The sequence below is a fragment of the Lathyrus oleraceus genome, chromosome 2 (genome assembly GCF_024323335.1).
Source record: "Lathyrus oleraceus cultivar Zhongwan6 chromosome 2, CAAS_Psat_ZW6_1.0, whole genome shotgun sequence".
In the NCBI taxonomy this organism is placed as follows: Eukaryota; Viridiplantae; Streptophyta; class Magnoliopsida; order Fabales; family Fabaceae; genus Lathyrus; species Lathyrus oleraceus.
Window position 1 is genome coordinate 299,087,518 of NC_066580.1, and position 7,722 is coordinate 299,095,239.

The following is a 7,722-nucleotide window of genomic DNA, read 5'->3' on the forward strand; positions in this document are numbered from 1 at the left end:
CTATTGGCTGAAGTAAATAAGAGTAGAAACAATTTGGATAAAAGCTCAACTTTATTTAATAGAATGGTAGTCTGTAAATGACAAGACTCCATAGATTTTACAAAGTTGAAAATGGTAATTTACATGGAAAAGGGTTACATTGAATACAAATTATCCTTAATCCCTCTACCAACTCTTGATATCCACTGTGCTCTTGGCCGCTGCTGGGGTGATGAATCGATGTCAACCCTTGTGCTCAAACAAGCCTTCAAAATACTGAAGATCAGCAGGATGCAGTTACTTGCCATAATCCTTAATTTTTGCATAAGTTTCCCTAAGGTGGGGTACTCAACTTATCGGGAAATTCTTTCTGTTTTATGTCTCTAATTTTTTCCTGGATCGCCCTTCCAGGTTTTCAATCCACCGAGACGCTCATTTTTTCCTAAGCCTCCCTTTTGGGTTTTCAACTTAGCAAGTTGTTCTTTATTTTAGGCGAAGTAATTCATGACTGCATCTACGTTCACATGACGAGTGAACTCTTCACCATCCATTGTTGTAAGAATCAATGCAATGCCTGAAAAGGCTCTCTTAATAACATATGGGCCTTCATAAATAGGAGTCCACTTTCCTCTGGAATCTGGCTTGAATGTCAAAATCTTCTTGAGCACAAGGTCACCTTCTCTGAACACTCGAGATCATACCTTCTTATCAAAAGCCTTCTTCATTCTCTACTGATATAACTGACCATGACACATGGCAATTAATCTCTTCTCTTCAATTAAATTCAACTGGTCAAACCTGGTCTGACACCATTCAGCTTCAGTCAACTTGGCTTCCATGAGCACACGCAATGAAGTAATCTCAACCTCTACGGGGAGCACTGCTTCCATACCATACACAAGAGAGAAAGGGGTTGCCCCTGTTGAAGTGCGGATGGATGTACGATACCCATGCAAAGCAAACGGGAGCATCTCATGTGAATCCTTATATGTGACAACCATCTTCTGGATAATCTTCTTAATGTTCTTATTTGCAGCTTCAACATCCCCATTCATCTTGGGTCTGTAGGGAGAAGAATTATGATGTGCAATCTTGAAGTCTTTGCAAAGATCTCCACCATATTGTTATTCAAGTTCAATCCATTATCAGTAATGATCTTACTTGGCACACCATAACGGCATATAATTTGATTCTTGATCAACCTTACAACAAATTGCTTGGTCACATTTGCATACGATGCCGCTTCAACCCATTTTGTGAAGTAGTCAATTGCCACCAAAATGAAACGATGTCCATTCGAAGCTTTGGGCTCAATCATCCCAATAATATTAATTCCCCACATGGAGAAGGGCCATGGGGAAGAGACAAAATTCAATAGTGTCGGAGGAACATGAATCTTATCAGCATAAATTTGACACTTGTGGCACTTCTTCACAAATTTGCAACAGTCAGATTCCATTGTCATCCAATAGTAACCTGCTCGCAACATCTTCTTCGCCATTGCATGTCCATTGGAATGAGTAACAAAGTAACATTTGTGCATTTTGGTCATCAATAAGTCTGCTTCGTGTCTATCCATGCATCTGAGCAAAACCATGTCGAAGTTTCTCTTGTACAGTATATCACCATTCAAGTAGAAATTGTCGGCTAATATTCTCAAAGTCTTCTTATCTTTCAAAGATGCCCCAGGCGGGTAAATTTGAATTTGGAGGAAACATTTGATGTCGTAATACCATGGTTTCTCGTCTTTGATCTCTTCAACAACAAACACATGAGTTGGCTTATCAAGACACATCACAGATAAATTGGGAACTTCATTCCAATACTTCACTATAATCATCGATGCCAATGTTGCAAGAGCATCTGCCATCCGGTTCTCATCTCGAGTGATATGATGAAATTCAACCTTTGTAAAGAAAGTTGAAATCCTTCTCGCATAATCTCTATATGGTATTAAACCGGGTTGATTTGTCTCCCATTCTCCTTTGATTTGATTCACAACCAAAGTTGAATCATCGAAGACATCCAAATACTTGATTCTGAGATTCATGGCCTCTTCAAGCCCCATAATGCAAGCTTCATATTCTGCAATGTTGTTTGTACACTTGAAAGTCAATCTAGCTATAAATGGTAGATGTGTGCCTTGAGGAGTAATAATCACTGCCCCAATGCCATTTCCATATTGATTAACAACTCCATTAAATACCATGCCCCAACGGGAACCAGGTTCTGGACCTTCTTCAAGCAATGGTTCATCACAATCTTTCATTTTCAAGTACAAAATATCTTCATCAGGAAAATCATACTGCACTAACTGGTAATCTTCAATTGGTTGGTGAGCCAAATGGCCAGCCAAGATACTACCTTTGATCACTTTCTGAGATCGGTATTCGATATCATACTTTGATAATAACATCTGCCAACCGGCAATCCTCCTAGTTAAAGCAGGCTTCTCAAATATATACTTGATCGGATCCATTTTGGATATTAACCAAGTGGTATGATTCAACATATACTGACGCAGACGCTTAGCAGCCCAAGCCAATGCGCAACAAGTCTTCTCAAGCATAGAATACCGAGTCTCACAGTCGGTGAGCTTCTTACTGAGGTAGTAGATTGCAAATTCTTTCTTTCCAGTCTCATCTTGCTGACCAAGAACACAACCCATACTATCTTCTAGCACGGTTAAATACATGATCAATGGTCTTCCTTCAACAGGTGGAGACAAAATAGGAGGTTCAAGCAAATATTCCTTGATACTGTCAAAAGCTTTCTGGCAGTCTTCGGTCCAATCACAAGACTGATCTTTCCGAAGAAGCTTGAATATAGGTACACGTGTGGCGGTCATGTGGGAAATGAATCTGGAAATATAATTCAAGCGGCCGAGAAATCCTCTGACTTGCTTCTCCGTTTTGGGCGCAGACATTTCTTATATTGCTTTGACCTTGGCAGGATCAACTTCAATACCCTTCTCGCTGACAATAAAGCCCAACAACTTACCAGAATAAACATTAAAAGTACACTTATTGGGATTCAAGCGGAGTTTATACTTCCTCAAACGCTGGAATAGCTTCAACAAATGCTCAACATGTTCCTCTTCATCAATTGATTTAGCAATCATGTCATCGACATATACTTCAATCCATTTATGCATCATATCATGAAAAAGAGTAGTCATTGCTCTCTGGTAAGTTGCACCAGCATTCTTTAAACCGAAAGGCATCACTCTATAACAGAATGTTCCCCAGGGTGTAATGAATGTGGTCTTCTCCATATCTTCGGGTGCCATTTTGATCTGATTATATCCGGAAAATCCATCCATAAATGAAAAGACTTTGAATTTAGCAGTATTGTCTACCAACATATCAATGTGTGGCAGAGGGAAATCATCTTTCGGACTGGCTTTATTCAAATCTCTATAGTCAACACACATGTGGACTTTTCCATCTTTCTTCGGCACATGCACAATATTGGCCACCCATTGCGGATACTCAGCAGTCACAAGGAAACCGACATCAATCTGCTTCTGCACTTCCTCTTTGATCTTCACAGCCATATCAGGATGTGTTCTTCTCAACTTCTGCTTGACTGGCGGGCATTCTGGCTTCAACGGTAATCTATGCTCCATAATCTCAGAATCCAACCCAGACATGTCTTGATAGGACCAAGCAAACACATCTGAATATTCTCGAAGAAGATCAGTCAACCCCTTCTTAACATCTGAACACAGTCGAGACCAAATCTTGACCTCCTTCACATCATCTTCGGAACCCAAGTTGACTAGCTCAATCTGTTCTTCAAACGGCTGAATAATCATCTCATCTTGCTCAAGAAGACGAGACAACTCATCACTCACTTCTACATCACTTTCCTCCTCGGCCTCAAACACAGGGAATTCAAAATTTGGAGAAGGAGAAAGATCATTGTATTCAATGGGGTTAGGAACCAACCTGCATAATGATTTGATATTTTGATTTTAGAGAAGTGAATTTGTGACCAAATATTATGCATATGGACAATTATATTGTTTATTTATGTTTTTTGTGATTACCATTTTCAGAAATAAGCAAAAAGTAAAAATACACATCAAAGATGTGGGTGAATAGAATTAATTTTATTAATGATCAATTTAAAATGCCCAAACAATGTTCACTTCTCCCTTAGGCATAGGAGAAGGATTTTAAAATATAAAAGCAATTACTTAGATTGATGCAAAATAACAGGAATATCAACGGCAGTCCAATTGTTGCATGTCTTTCCATGCGTTACAAAGTTGGTGCGGTCTTCCTCTTCGCTATCCTCTAGCATAGCAGCTAAGTGTTGTTCATTGCCATTAATGAACCCTCCGCTATGGAAGCTAAGTTGCATATCTTAAGATCTTTAAACTAATGAGCCTTTCTGGAACCCCAAACTGTTTCTGCCTTTGTTCTCGGAGACCTCTACCATGCGCCCCCCACTGATCAACAGTACCTTCTTCCACAATCTTCTGAGCATCTTTCAACGAGGACATAGGTGCCCCAACTCTCTTTTCAGCAACAATAGATAAGGCTTGGAACGGAGTTCCAACCTCATCCTCAAATTCAACATACGAGAAAGATGACAGATCGCTAACCAACAACACCTTCTCTCCTCCAACAATCACAAGCTTGCCATTCTTGACAAATTTGAATTTCTGATGCAGAGTGGTAACAGCCCCTGCCTCATGAATCCATGGCCTTCCTAATAAACAGTTGTAGGACGGGTGGATATTGATTACTTGAAAAGTAATCTGAAAATCACTCATACCTATCTTGACTAGAAGGTCCACTTCACCAATTACTGTCTTGCGCAAACCATCAAAAGCTTTGACGATTACACCATTGTACCTCATAGGCGCTCCTTGGTAAGATAGCTTTGACAAAGTTGACTTCGGAAGCACATTCAGTGACGAACCGGTGTCAGCAAGCACTTTCGACAAAGCATCTTCCTTACAGTTCATTGAAATATGCAAAGCCAGGTTATGATTTCTTCCCTCCTCAGGGAGTTCTTCATCGCAGAAGCTCAAATTATTGCATGAAGTGATGTTAGCCACGATGTGATCAAACTGATCCACAGTAACATCATACTATACATATGCTTGTTCAAGAACTCTATGTAGTGCTTCTCTATGGGCTTCAGAATTCATCAGCAGAGACAACACTGAGATTTTTGAGGGGTCTGGAGCAGCTGCTCAACCACATTAAATTCACTCCTTTTTATTAATCGGAGTACCTCATCATCATCATTGGCTTTCAAGTTGTTGGATTCACCAGACTTATCTTTTGAACAGCCAATTGGGTCTACATTAGGCACCTCCGCCTTCTTACCAACAATCGTTTCCTGTTTACTTTCTAGGAACACCAGCCCAAACACTCAACCACTGCGGGTCACCGTCGTTACATCAACAATGCTCACTACTGAACTAGTCGTAGGTAACGGGACCTCTTGACTATTCTTTATCATTGTAGCATTATACTGGTACGACACAGCCTTATCAGATGAATACGGGACTGGGCCCGCTAACCTTATTACCAACGGTGATACTGACCTTTAACTGACATTATTATTGTTATTACTATCATATTGAATTACCAACCGCTCTTGTTGCTTGAAAACAAGCACTATGACACTGACGTCGTCATCTACATGACGGGATTGAACAATTTGGATCATGCCTTCATCCATCAGACGTTGGATGTCCCTTTTCACTACATCACACCCTCTTGAGTTCACACTACAAACAACACAACCATCATGGTCATGTTCACAATCACTCACCATACAGATATCCTTATGCATTTGCACCAAAGATCTTCGGATAAACCGGACATCAAAAACCTTGAATTCTCCAGGACAACCGTCCACCATATTCACTGAAGAGTTCCCATGAGCGGGCAAAGGTTTTGCTTTCACATTTGGCACACGGTCCTCAAAGGACACCATACCACTCTTCATAAGCTTTTGAACCTCATACTTCAATGGATAACAGTTTTCAATATCGTGTCCGGGTGCTCCTTGATGAAAATCACAACGGAGTTCAGGTTTATACCACCAGGAAAGTGGTTCTGGGATTTGCGGTGGGTTCCTCGGTTGAATTAAGTGATTGAGAACTAGCGAGGGATACAGCTCTGCATACGACATAGGAATCGGGTCAAAAGAGACCTTCTTCCTCTCAAAGTTCTACTGATGATGATTGTTGTTGGTATTGTTGTTGTTGTAGGTGTTCGTTCTTTGTTGCGGTTGTTGTTATTATTGTTGAATTGGTGTTGCTTGTTGATTAGAAAATACCGGAATTACTGATGACACTTGATGATGATGATGTTGACGGGGTGGTGGATTTCTTCTGATCTGAGGCCTCCTCTGCCTCCCACTGATTACTGCATTGGTCTCACTATCCTTCTTCTTACCAAAGTTGCTACCATATCTCTTGCTTGTTGACGCCTCATCTCTTGACAAACGTCCCTCACGGACCCCTTCCTCAGGTCTCATCCCCATATTTACCATTTTGGTAAAATCACTAGGGGCACTAGCGATCATGCATTCATAATAAAATGAACTCCGGGTTTTCAAGAAGATTTTTGTCACTTCTTTCTCCTCCAAAGGATGAGTGATCTGGGCATCCAACTCCCTCCATCTTTGCGCGTACTCTTTAAATGTCTCTTTGTCCTTCTGAGACATAGACCTCAACTGGTATCTATCCGGCGCCATGTCCATATTATACTTGTATTGCTTCACAAAAGCCTCTCCCAAGTCGTTGAAAGTGTGAATGCTTGCACTATCTAACCCCATATACCAACGGAGTGCAACACCAGTTAGACTATCTTGGAAGTAGTGAATAAGTAATTGATCATTGTCGGTTTGAGTAGACATCTTGCGAGCAATCATCACAAGATGACTGAGCGGACAAGAATTCCCCTTATATTTTTCAAAGTCATGCACTTTGAACTTCATCAGGATTTTGACATTGGGCACTAAGCACAACTCGGCAACACTCTTCCCAAACAAATCTTTACCTCTCAGCGTCTTCAATTCCTTGCGCAACTCAAGAAACTGATCTTTCATCTCGTCCATCTTCTCATAAACATCCAGACCCTCAGACGGCTCGGAATGATAGATGGTATCCTCTACACGAGGCAAAGTGTGCACAACGGGAGGTGGAACGGACATGACCGGGCTAGATATCGGCATGCAAGCAAATGTAGGCGCAAAGCCTTCGGGCACAAAGTTGGGCGGCATTCCCCAAGGGAATCCGACAGGCATATTCGGCACGAAGTGGGCGGTAGCAGCAGACATGGTAGAGGTAGTCACCTCTGAAGTAACCGTCCTCGCGGGAGGAGTTGTAGGTGTTGGAGAAGCTTGGTTCTGAGCAGCAAGAACTGACTCCATCATGGCAGTCAGGCGGAAGGTCTCGTCCTTCAGCTCTCTGTTCTCTTGCTCTAAGTGTTCCATAATTTTCTGATGATTGGCTCGGGTATTGTACCGGTGAGTCAGCTTGGCTAAAGTACAGAAGAAAAACCAATCAGACATCTGGCGAAAACCTGCTTATGCAAATGATGCATGAAATGCAATGCTTGATTATTTTTATTTTCAAGGAACTTACTATATCATTTGCAAACATATAATATTTAAATGGCAATTGCAATAATTTGATATGACCAAAAAATCTCTTTTTATTTATATAAATTGGAAGGATTACACTGAGTACAATTTTAGAAACCAAATGAA